The following is a 13,291-nucleotide window of genomic DNA, read 5'->3' as shown; positions in this document are numbered from 1 at the left end:
GACAGGAGGAGGAGAGTGACCCTCTCCCGGACATGCTCTCTCAGAACCCTGACGATGGGTCAGTAGATGGTGTTGTCTTTTGTGGCAGCCTCTCTGGACATCAACAAAAGGATTGTAAACAGGTTCTTCAATCCTTTCGACATATGTTCTCTCTGACGCCCAGTCAGACCAATTGGTGTACCCATGAGGTCGACACTGGGGACAGTCTGCCCGTAAAGAGTAAAATCTATCGGCAACCTGATCATGTCAGAGACTGCATCAAGATGGAGGTGCTGAAAATGTTGGAGCTGGGAGTCATTGAACCCTCGGACAGCCCCTGGGCTAGTCCCGTAGTTCTCGTGCCGAAACCTCACACCCAGGGCGGTAAGAAAGAGATGAGGTTTTGCGTGGACTACAGAGGTCTCAATGCAGTCACTAAGACTGACGCCCACCCAATACCAAGAGCAGACGAACTTATCGACCGGTTGGTTTCGGCCAGCTACTTAAGTACGTTTGACCTGACAGCGGGGTATTGGCAAATCAGGTTAGCTGAGGAGGCCAAGCCCAAAACAGCATTTTCTACCCCAGGTGGGCATTATCAGTTCGTGGTAATGCCCTTTGGTTTGAAAAATGCACCTGCCACCTTCCAAAGGCTGGTGAATCGAGTTCTCACTGGGCTGGACGACTTCTGTGCGGCGTATCTGGACGATATCGCTGTCTTTAGCTCCACCTGGGAGGATCACCTGGTCCACCTGAGGAAAGTGTTAGAGGCCCTGCAAAAGGCAGGCCTCACTATCAAGGCCACCAAGTGCCAGATAGGGCAGACACAGGTTGTATACCTGGGCCACCTTGTAGGTGGAGGCCAGGTTCAACCATTGGAGAGCAAAATACAGGCCATCCAGGACTGGGCTCCTCCAACCACCCAGACTCCGGTTCGAGCTTTCTTGGGCCTGACTGGTTATTACCGGAAGTTTGTCAGAAATTATGGATCCATTGTGACCCCGCTAAACGACCTGACAAGTAAAAAGATGCCAAAAAAAGTTCAGTGGACAGCAAGCTGTCAGAAGGCATTCGATGACCTAAAGCAGGCCATGTGCACAGCACCTATCCTAAAGAGTCCAGACTACTCCAAACCATTCATTGTCCAAACAGACGCTTCGGAACTGGGTGTGGGAGCTGTTCTATCTCAACTGAATTTTGATGGTCATGACCAGCCCATAGCTTTTATTAGCAGGAGGCTGACCCCTAGAGAGAAGAATTGGTCAGCCATTGAGAGGGAGGCCTTTGCTGTGGTTTGGGCCCGGAAGAAGTTGAGGCCATACTTGATTGGCACTCACTTCAAGATTCAGACCGACCATAAGCCCCTCTTGTGGCTAAATCAAATGAAGGGTGAAAACCCCAAACTACTTAGGTGGTCCATTTCCCTACAGGGGATGGACTTCACAGTGGAGCATAGACCTGGCACTGATCATGGCAATGCAGATGGGCTCTCCAGGTATTTCCACTTAGAGCAAGAAGACTCACCTGGTCAAGGTTAGCTTATTGTCCCAAAGTTTGGGGGGGGTCATGTAGGAGAGTAGGGTCTGCAATCCTATGATCACCCAGATTTTTTTGCTTTTGCTTCATTGGTTTATGACTTTCCCCGGCTGTGGGCCTGCCAATCAGACCCACAGCCTAGCTGTTCTCTCTCGAAATTACACACATGTACATTAGGTGCATCCACCAATTGGAACTGGGCCGCCTTGTCAGTCCCTGTCTCAGCATACCACAGGTATCCAGGGCATCGGTGTACCCAGGGCCTACCAGGGGCTGCAGCATGTATTATGCCACCCCTGGAATGGCCGCCCAAATCTGACACAACTGGCTGCACGACAGCTGGGGCCACGTGGTGTCATCACCCGTTGCTGTAGGTGTAGTATTCCTACACCTAACCCTAAAATGGACACATGGATTCCTATCAGTCACTCCTATGGCAGGCCTTATCAATCCTGAAGGCAGAGTGCAGGGAATCATGTGGGACGGTGCTCTGGCGCGAGCTGAGCCCGTCGACGGCTTGCGGAACCAAGTCCTAATAGCCGTTCCATGGTGACGCGGGCCAACTACTTTTAAATGCATTATAATCCTCGCGGTTATTTGCTAACTCTGGCATCGCATCACCTACACATGTCGAGTAAGGTGTCATACGAATTGGAATACGAACCCCTCGCCAGTTCTGGCGACAGGGTTAGCATTCCCCCCTTTTAGAGGGGCACGACATGGAAGTAACCTTGAACCCCGGTTAAAGTTGACTCAAGCCTCAGCATCACAAAATGGATGCTGCCACCAGACACAAGTCTGACCTCCTGCTGCTGGGAGACCTTCCAGCGAGGGGAGCTTGGACAAAGGGTTTCCTGTCGAGGGCGGTGTTAGCACCATCCCAGACAGGGTTTGTGTATCCCAGGTAGGCAGGGCTGAAAGGAAGGTGATTGCCAGTGGCACCCCGGTGCTCACTGTGCATAGCCCGGCTCAAACCAGTTTCGGGGGCACACCAGCCCCTGAGCTGGGGCGAAGCCGGACAAAGGATAGGGGTGTAACCACCCCCCTCCTGGCTCCACCCATAGGTAGAACCTAGTCACGGGCCAGCCCCTTTTCTTAGAATAAAGGTAGGAGCGAGTCCCCTTCCCAAATTGGATAATTCTGAATCTTGAACTACTTTCCACGAAAGGAACTCTTGACTATTTCTGAAGACTCTCCCTTGTGGCTAAGGAGTAGCCACCCTGCACCAGCAGGCACCACCTAAGCGCTTGCGGTTTGCTGTCAGGCTCTCCTACGGATCAAGACTGCCCAGCTCGACGAGACCCGAGTTCCCTGCCATCTCCGACCTTTTACCTCCCTCATCAGCTCAGCTGAGAGTCGTAGGTGTGACGAGACCTGCGGGACCGGCTATCCTCAGAACCTGCACGACGCTTATCTAAGCACGCCCACCGAGGGACCCTCGAGTGAGTGCACCTAGGGTTTGAGAAGCCCTAACCCTGAGCAGCTCCAGCAACGAAGTCTGCCTCCCCAGCATCCCCGAGATCTGCGTGGGGGCCCTTCCGCTCCTTGCTGTTCACCGCGTTGTTCGACGACTTGCCGACCGGCTTGTGGCCCTCTTCACGACGCACCACGTTTGTTTCATCACTAGTCTGGTTGCTCCAGACTGGCTCTTGCTCCCCTTCAACAGAGGAGTACCACGGACCCTCCTGGTCCACTCCAGACGCCATCTTGACTCCACCGCGTGGGCTTGCCACTGCCAAGATCCGCTGCCCCATTCCTGGGCCCAGCATCATCGACAGCAGACACCTGCGTGGGACAGCTCGCCCTCCATCCTGGTCGCCGCCGCGCCTCCTGGTCCGAGGAACAGGCGAGTCCGACGTCATCCACTCACCTGGTCGAGGTGACTTCCGCCGGTACCCTCCTGGTGCCCCACGATCGCTGGCTAGCGGTTGAGAACTGAGTCCCCTCTGCTTTCAGGTTTCCTTCATCACCGATCCAGGTTTGGATCTCGCTGAACATCGACACTGGTCGCCTGCCAGCAACTCTTCTTTCAGGCTCCTGAGACTACAACGAGGACGTCCGACATCTTGCCGAACCTTCCACAGCCGCAGCCTCTGGGCTAGGTAACTCGAGCATTTCGGTGCTCCATCGCAGGTTCGCTTTACAAGTATCCAGTTCCTTTTACGTTTAGTCCCACTGGTCGGATCACTCCGGAATCAGTCACTTTAGACTTTCTACACTCCTCCCCTTCCACTTGCAGTGTAATGGTTTCGTGCCCTCGGGCATTTGTGTAAATTGTGCAACCAGAGGTATTCTCCTAAGAGTTTTGTATTGTGCTTAGCTCCCTGACTCATAAAGAGCCAGGGTAGTCTTGTTATAAATAAATATCCTTTATTTTCATAACAACTTGTGTGGTGTCCTTTCACTTGGTGTTCAAGGGGTATTTGTGATGGTAAACAGCTGGCTTAACACGCCCTCTAGAGTTTAGCCTAAGACTGCTCGTATCCACGCTACTAGGATAGCTGGTCTATAAGGTTGACTTACAACCAATCATCAATAAGGGTCGTTTGGAATGATACACAGTGATCACTAGAATAGTGAGCACTACATATCAGGCCAACTTCTCACAGTCTGTAGCTTGCAGGTGAGGTTTTTGTTTATTCCGGCATAGAGTGCGTTGCCGTAGTCGAGTCTGCTGGTGACCAGAGCATGAGTGACGGTCTTTCTGTGTTTGGGGGGGATCCATTTGAAGGTCTTACGTAGGAGGCTGAGGGTGTGGAAGCAGGAGTATGAGACAGAGTTGATGTGGCGGTCCATTTTGAGCTCCGAGTCCAGGATGATTCCCAGGTTGCGTTCGTGGTCCGTGTGGGCGGACGGGTTTCCGAGGGCGGGGGGCCACCAGGTGTTATTCCAGGCAGAGGGGTTTGGGCCCATTATGAGTACTTCTGTCTTGTTGGTGTTTAGTTGTAGGCAGCTGTTTTTAATCCATTTTGCGACGGCTTCCATGCCTTCTCGAAAGTTGTGTCTGGCGGTGTTGGGCTCGTTGGATAGGGAGAGGATGTCGTCTGCGTATGACACGGTGTTGAGTCCGTAGGTTCTGACGATGGGGGGCGAGTGGAGCCATGTAGACGTTGAAGAGCGTAGGGCTGAGTGAGGACCCCTGAGGAACTCCGCAGGTGGTTGGTGTAGGGTCCGAGAGGAAAGGGGGAAGTCTGACCCACTGCGTTCTGCCGGAGATGAAGGAGCGGATCCATTTGAGGGCCTTGTCCTGGATCCCTGCGTCGAGGAGTCTGCATATTAGGGTGCGGTGAGAGGCAGTGTTGAACGCCGCTGAGAGGTCTAGGAGGATGAGGGCTACTGTTTCTCCTTTGTCCAGTAGGGTGCGGATGTCGTCTGTTGCGGCGAGGAGGGCAGTTTCCATACTGTGGTTTTTTCTGAAGCCGGATTGGGAGGAGTCGAGGATGTTGTGCCCTTCGATGAATGTGGCAAGTTGGCTGTTGATGGCTTTCTCGATGACTTTCGCTGGGAACGGGAGCATGGAGATGGGTCTGTAGTTTTTGAGGTCGTTGGGGTCCGCCGAGGGTTTCTTCAGGAGGGGGTTGACCTCGGCGTGTTTCCAGTCGTCGGGAACAAGGTGGTCGCCAGGGAGCTATTGATGGTGTGGCGGTGTATGGGTGCAATGGTGTCGGTGGCTCTGTTGAAGATGTGGTGAGGCAGGGGTCCGTGGGGGCCCCGGAGTGGATTGACTTCATTGTCTTCAGTGTGTCTTCGGTGGTGAGGGCTGTCCAGTTGTCAATCACTGGCTTCAGGGTGTCGGGGGTGGTTGGCGGTGGTTCAGTATGTTGGTTGTCTTCGTCGAAGTTGTCGTAGATGCTCTTAATTTTGTGGTGAAAGAAGGTGCTGAGTTTGTCGCAGAGGTCTTGTGAGGGAGGAATATCCATCGACTCGCTGGTGGGTTGGGCGAACTCCTTGATGATGTTGAAGAGTTCTTTGCTGTTGTGTGCGTGTGTGGAGATTCTGTCTTCAATCTCTTTTTTTCTTGTTTTTCTGATGAGTTGGTGGTGGGCGTTGGTAGAAGCTCTGAAGTTGTTGTGTGCTTCTGTGGACTTGGTGTTCCTCCAGTCCTTTTTCGAGGCGGCGGCAAGTGCGTCTGGACTCTCGAAGTTCGGAGGTAAACCATCTGGCTTTCTTGGCGTGGGTGTTGTTGTTTTTCTTGAGTGGGGCTTTGGTGTTGGCATTGTCGGAGATCCATCTGTGCAGGGTTCGGGCTACGGTGTTGGGGTTGTCGTTTCCTGCGATGGTTGGGGTGGAGTTGCTGAGTGAGGAGGGGAGCTGGTCTTCGGTGATTCTGGTACAGTTTCTTCGTTGGAGCAGGTACTGGTGTCTGTGGATGGTGGGTGTTCTGAAGATGAAGTGGACGCATCAGTGGTGTGGCTGAAGGTGATGGAGTTTCCTGTTGTGAGGAGGGGGTCGAGGGTGTGTCCTGCTAAGTGCGTTGGTTCGGTCACGATTTGGCGGAGTCAACAGATGCTTTGACCCTCTGCTGGGGGGTCATTTGGACAGAGTTGAAATCCGGGGTTTCTACTACCTGTTGGAGCAACTTGTGCACAGAAACCTGCCATGTGTGTCATTCAGATACCATTAAAGGTGTTTCTGCTATTAATCATAGGCAGGTTGTTCTCTGTACTCACATAGAAAGTAATCACTGTATGGTAATGCAGCAAGCAGGGTGGCATGGGGTCACTCTCTGTCTGGATGTATTCAGGTTGTGGTGCTAGGTAGCACTTTACTTGAAATCATTGGCTGTAGTTAGGGGCCCTCAACTTCAGGTTGCAGGAGCTCCGCAAACACCATCTTTTTGACCAAGAAAGGGATGTGCAACCACAGGTGGATTGAGAAATCCAAAAAGTGTGGTAGGCTTTTGGTGGACTTTTTCATCACACCCAGAAATACTCAGTATCTACTGTTTTGGCGAAATACAGTTTCTTTCTCAAGGATGTCTAAATCACACCTCTTTAGAAGGAGTGTTGCAAGAGTGCGTATATGCACACGGATGTGGACGCAGCACCAGTATGTCTGTCTCAATGGGTAGCTTTCAGTCCTGGGCTGGTTGCCCTGGGTGGCAAGAAATACCTTGCATCATCTTTGTGACTGCTCAGGATCTCTCTGTTTTTAAATATAGCTATACAGCACAATATATTTTTTCTCTTCATTGTGAGCAGTTGCTCCTGTTGGCATCAGTTTGGTGTAAAACAGTAGCTCTGCTTTGTAAAGTATTTCTTCCAGAGCCATAAAAACTGCAGATAAATCTCATTTTCATGTCCTTTGTTTACTTGTATGCCCGTCAGGGCGAATTCTCATGCATGTATAAGGATATGCTTCGAGGCAGTATTTCTGTGCATGAAATATTTCATAAAAAGGTCCACTCATTCCTTCCACACATCTAATCTTTGAGATATTTAAATGCTGATGTTTCCGAATGATTCTTATGTGTTGCTTTTCTTTCCTGCTTGCAGATCGTCGAACTTTACTCTACATGACATTGGATAAACAGGAAGAGAGCAGTTGGTTGTGGAGGTATCAGAAAGACCACGACTCTGTGAAGACTGCGGCTTGCACCAACGTGTATTTATGTGCCTGGTTGTGTGTAAACCAAACATGTCTTTGCTTAGGGTTCTTAAAGTTCTTTTGTGGTTAATTGTCAGGTTCCGCCTGTAGCATTAATTGGAAGTTGGCTCAAAAAAGAGTCAATATTCTGATCCCACCAAAACCACATTAACCCAAGTTCTGCTATCCTCTGCATGCAAATCCAAGGACACAGTGCTCAGAGAAACGTTTCAGTGTTTACTCATTGCCAAAGAGTCCGTGTGATACTAAACTAAAACTGAATACACGAAGAGTCCCCCTCCAAGTAGGGAGGCCTTTGTACCCTCTCCTGTGGCATAGTTGAACTGTTGAAGCCTCGGAGTTATCTTCTATGGGAGCATTCTCTCTCTTCTTCACCCAATGGTCGCCTGCTGTACTTATCCCTTGCTGCCTCCTTTCATAAGTTAGTGCTGGACAGTGCTATCCTAGCATGAGAATTCTTGTTTCTACACTGTGGCTGTGATCTGTATTTCAGAAATTCTGCAGAGGTGTGTTGAGCATAAAAGATAGATGTGACGGTCCTTTCATTTCAGGTTACCTTTCTCAAAGTTATTCAGCTGAAAACATATAGTTTATTTACGCAGCGTGGAAAAGCTGCAGAGTACACTTGATATGGGAAAAGTAACAGCGTTCTTTTGATCATGGATTTCACTCAGCCTTTATTGGGGTGTCATAATTATTGTTAAGTATCCAACAGTGTCATATCTTTCTCTGCATTGTTTATAGTCCAATAATTATAGATGATGCCCATATCCATACTGGAATGAAATTAGCTATGAGTTGCTATTGCGTCAGTCATCACTGGAGGCAAGGCCTATATGAAAAGGTCTTTGGTGCTTTTGAAGGTCACTAGCAGAAGACCTTCTGCACCGAATATGGTATTCTTGCTGTATTAAGGGGAAGACATGTCTACTGCCACAAGTGCAGTGCCTTGAGGGAAGCATATTTAGGCTTGTGTCTTAGCTGCATATGGAGGGTCCATTTTCAGATTTCTTGCTGTAATATGCAGCATACTGTGTAAGTAACTATTTGTAGCCTCCTGCAGTTGAAAGAGAAAGTCTTCCTCTGGTCAAAGGCCACCCTTTGCGTGTTTAGGGTAGATAACCATTTCACCTGTATCAAGTTCAGGTTATTTGTATCTGTGCTTTGTAATGTAAAATGCTAATTGAGAAGGCATCACACAGTAAATTATGGATGAAACCTGGTCAAAATCTTTCATAGGCAGTTACCTATTCCGGCTGACAGCATTACCCTGATTTGTGCTGCTCTCCTTGCTTTTGAGGTTGTGACAGTACTTAATCACAACCCACCACCCACCAACCAGCACCTCAGCTTGGTTTGCTGTTCCATGTCATTTGGGAAATATTTATATGTTTAAGAACTTCTCTTGTGTGCGTACATATGGGAAAGATTGGCTATGAGTTCAATCAATTAAATGACCTCCTGTCCTTTCTCAACGACCAAGGATCGCGTGTGTTTTCTTATCAGGTAACACTTAAGAGCTCATTGCCAGCACCTTACAAGTGCAGGATTTGGTTTGCCTAGCAGTGACATTTGGAGAGGTTATCCCTGGCATTGGTATTTTTATTCCATCTATGATTGGTGAATACCCTAGGCCAGAATGAAAAGAGCAGCCTTGCATTTATGTAGATGGTATTTCTGTAGCGCAAACCTACCCAGAAGGCAGCTGAGCAGTGAACGTGGTCAGAGCCTTATTTGAATATGAAAGACTTAAGGTAGGACAAATGATGAGAATATGAATGTACTTTGCAGTCTCAAGAATGTTGTCTTATCCTGTGCAGAACAAGGATTTGCTGCTTAGATTGTGGTTGTATGTAAATATTGTGCAATTGTTTCATAAATTTATTTTAAACACCCTTTCTTGTGTATTGAATTTTGTTATTAATATGTGATTATTAGTCTATAAAGTATATCTAGAAATTGTTATATTGCGTGAGCTAGTGGATCCTTCACATACTACACAGCCACATCTCGAGGCACACATCCATTCTCCATCAGTGGTTCTTTCATAGATCCACATCCTTAAATCATACGCCTAAGACGAGCGGGAAGCCCCATGGTTACATAACATTAGCAGTAAGGTTACATTTCCATACAAATACATTAAACACACATTTATTTAGTATCCCATTCAACTCATTCAAAAAACTTTGTAGATTCACACATATATATGTGCAACCTATAAAAAGGCTATATGTTCCCAAATTTAATTTCGTTTTTATTTTTAAAAAGGAAAGGGGTTGAAGAGCAATGTTAGCAAAGAGACTGCAATTCAAGCATTGAAATATTGGCACTGTCCCTCCCAGGGCTGCTCAGTTACCCAGTATCCCATCATGTCCTACAGGTGACATTTAGGTTAATTGTTTTTTCCAGCTCCTGGAAACTGGATCCTGGGGCATTCATTTCCAACTTTATGGCTTTATTTCCATTGGAAATCTTTCCAAACAGATATTTTTCTTATTACACTTGACAAGACAACAGAGTACATTTAGACATTTTCCTGAATGAAAATACCCTTTTTTCCGTCAGGATGCCTTCAGTATTTGTCAAGTCTCCTACCTGAGGGAGGAAATGGCCTAATCACACCCACACAGATTCTGTATTGTTTCGCTTCCTGAGGACCATCTTTTGGGAACCCTCTGCCAAAACTTCTCCAGGAGAACTTTTAACAGAACAGGGATCAGGCTGCATGGCCTACAGGAAAGATGTCAGGAAGCAGCTTCTGATTCATTCAAGGACTTGCATGGTGGTAGATCCCAGGAGAAGCCCCATCAGAGAAATAGCACCCTTACTACTCATGTGCCTTTGGTCTCTTCTCAGCTTCCTCCTCAAACATCTCCACCACCTCCTCTCCCTGCTTCCATAATACCTGAAAGGGATAGGAGTCATCTTACTCTGCGTTCTCCTACTAGGACGCCAAGACATTCCAAAACTCCTAGTAGAAAGCAGAGATTACGCTCAAGATTACGAAGATCATCTAGAGGGAGATCAACATCTCATTCTCAGTTGAACCAATCCAGCAGTAGAGCTAGTTCGCGCTATAGGAGATGAGCTACATCTTGGTCTTCAACTTCAGGTTGTTCTATTAGAGACTGCTCACCTACTCTCTCTGATTCACTTCCAGCAAGAATCTCAGCAGTAGACAACCCTACCACAGTCAATGAGGTAGTGGTTAGAGGTTAGAGGAGCTGTAAAATTAAATATTGCAATGCCGACTCCAACTACATCAACCTCTGTGTTATTTGAAGCCCTCTTTCAGAAGACTGCATCCAAACCTCTTTTTCCACTGAGTCCCATGGTTACTTGAATCTGCTATGCAGCTATTTTAACAACTGCATCAATAAATCCTGTACCATGTAGACTTTTAAATAAGTACAGTCTACAGGATCAGGACCCTCTCTTCTTAAGAACAGACCCTCTTCCAGACTCTGTCATTGCTGCTACAGCAAATAAGTTGCATGCCGTCGCTCCTCACTCTTCAGTTCCACTGGATAGAGTAAGAAGATGGTTTCTGTTGCAAGACACATGCGCTTGACATTAGCAACAACAATGAAAACCACCAGTGCCACTTCATTTTTAAGAAGATATGATCGATTTCTCTGGGACTCTCTAAAACGATTGAGAAGCTACCTAAGGAAGAAAGGTAGGACTTTCAAGAGGCCCTTTGTAGGGCATGCTTCGCTCCAATAAGATACTTGGTGCAGCAGGGAATACCTCACATCTAGTGGCCCACACATATTGCTACAGCATCTGTCTGAAAAGGAGTTCATGGCTGAGGATAACTGGCCTGAAACCTGAGGCACAACTACAAATCTTGAACTTACTATTCTCAGAAAACTCTCTCTTTGGTATCCATGCGGATGACGAAATCAGCTGCATGAAGTCAGAAATGGAGACATTAAAAGCTGTGGGTCTGGAAAAGAAAAAAATGAGGCGATAAAGCCTAAAAACAGACCCTTCTTTTCCAGAGGGTTCAAACCCTTCAATAAACACACCAACAACTACATCAGAGACCACCTTACCACCATCGTAAGCCAAGCATAAGAGGGCATACAGCTTTTTTCATCCTTTCACTCAGGATCCTCTTATTTCACAGACAAATGATCTGATCTGACTGCCTCCTGAGGGGTGTGATGGGATACAGAATGTACTGTGGGGCCCTTAAAGACTCAGTGCCAGTTTCGCAATGCTCTGCATGGCAGCGTATTTGATAACATTGCCCTAGACTCCATTTCCTTTTTAAAACGTTTTGTGAAAGATTTGGTATTTAGTGACTTCTAGTTTTTATTCAATTGTCTTTTTAAAAAACAATTAAATGAAATGTGGTTATTTGTAGCTTTTTTATTGGCTGCAAGTATATGTGTGTGTGTGTGTGTGTGTGTGTGTGTGTGTGTGTGTGTATAAATGTATACATGTACAAAGATATCGCAGGGTCGCAAAAAAAATAGAAAATGGTGGCCCGATTTTAATTTTAAAATATTTGGGGAGGGGGCGTGAGTGGGACCCCCTCCCCAATTTGCACCCCGGGGATTCCATTCCCTATGGCAAACTTTAAAAGAAAAGGAGAGGGGGCACACGGCGCCCATCCCCGAGACAATTGCAGCCCGGGTACCCCCATTACTGGCCTGCTACGTTAATTAAGGAGGGGTTGTTTGGCCCCCTCCCTGAGCCTCTAAAGGCCCCAGGGACCCCACCCGAGCGGCTAAGCTTTAACCAGAATGGGACAACCCCCGTCCTCAAGCCACTTAAGGCTACTAAGACCCAAATCCAAAGGGCCCGGCTCCACAAACAGTGTTCCGAGGAGCCCACTACTGGGGCAGAGTTGCCCAGCTTGCAGTAGCACGGGCAGGCACTTGTCTGTTCCAACCCAGCGGGAGCAGTAAAAATGCTCCCACTGGGTGGCAGCAGATATTTGTGTCAGGGAAACATAGATTGGTCCCACCCTTCATCCATAAGTGCTTCCTGTGAACATACAGGAAGCCTGTCTGCCATTAGAGAATTCTTTGACAAGCAAGGATGGCCGATGATAAAGCATGACACTTGGGGGGTGTGAGGTCATACTGTTACATTTTTTAATTCACTCGCAAAAGTCGAGAAAAGCTCATAAGCAGTGTAGTCCAATTTTGACTCTATAAGCCAGATAGGGACTTTAGGGTTGCTAGGATTAGGAAATTCCCCTAGTGTGGACCCTTTCTTTGTATGTGTCATTTGCTTGCTGCGGTGTGTATCATATATGGGAGGATGCAAATATAGACAGCCCAGTTTTCCTCTCATTCCCTCGACCCACGGGTAGTGAGATGTCATAGGTAATACTATGATGCGGATTCTCCTGGAAGATAACTAGGTTTACAGGTAACCTTATCCAAAAAGTTACAACCAATGACGTGAAGGCATATTGAACTCCTCTTACACGGAAGCCACCATAAAGCAGAATTTCTACCACACATCATGCATTCAGAGCTCTGCTCATATTTTTTTCTTTTCCTTTCCTTTGCAAATACAACTTTTTGATCCAAAAGTATAACTGACCATTCTTGTGCCACTTTCCCTATAGGATTGTAGCATTGGAAGCTGTTTTCAGTATTTTTACAGTTATGACAGACACCCGTTTAAAGACCCTATTTCGACACTGTGCTTAATGTGTTAAGTAGAGACCCACATTCTGATTGCATTTATTGTCTTTGTCCGAAACATAAAACTGAGAACGGTAAAATCTTCCTACTTTCTTCACAAAAACTATATGCAGCTGAGGGAATCATCTCTTGAGGTGGCTTCAGAAGAAGGAGGCATCTGAAATGATCACCAGAAAGGAAAATGTGTTTAAAGCAGGCCTAAAACATGACATCTTGTTCATTGTTGAACAGGAGAAACACATAAAAACGTACTCTAAGGAGTCTGGCAGGCAGATGGGCAGACCAGGTAAATTGTCTGTTGAGGCACCTCTTTATCTGATAGAGACTTCTAGCTGCCGATTCCTTACCTTTGAATTTCTCCCGGTGTCAGACTAGACCCGTAAGATTTTTCAAGAGCAGTACCCCTACGCGGCATTATGTGGCATCGATTGGCTCCACGTGCATAGTCCAGGCAGGGAGGGATGTCCGCTGCACCTATATAGGCACCACCTAGGCGC

The 13,291-nt window shown here is 47.4% G+C and overlaps 1 protein-coding gene across 1 annotated transcript in view; it reads left to right on the top strand.

Moving 5' to 3' along the window:
• The window catches only part of CRY2 (cryptochrome circadian regulator 2), a 499,904-nt gene extending 490,886 nt beyond the window's left edge, over window positions 1-9,018 (top strand). The window contains exon 12 of the mRNA XM_085646709.1: window positions 7,011-9,018. The gene's annotated coding sequence lies outside the window, so the exon portion shown is untranslated. The remainder of the gene's footprint in view (window positions 1-7,010) is intronic.
• The last annotated feature ends 4,273 nt before the right edge of the window (window positions 9,019-13,291 follow it).

This window comes from Triturus cristatus, chromosome 3_1 (genome assembly GCF_964204655.1).
Source record: "Triturus cristatus chromosome 3_1, aTriCri1.1, whole genome shotgun sequence".
Taxonomy (NCBI): domain Eukaryota; kingdom Metazoa; phylum Chordata; class Amphibia; order Caudata; family Salamandridae; genus Triturus; species Triturus cristatus.
The sequence above is the reverse complement of the archived record's forward strand: the minus strand, read 5'-3'. Positions and strand labels throughout refer to the sequence as shown.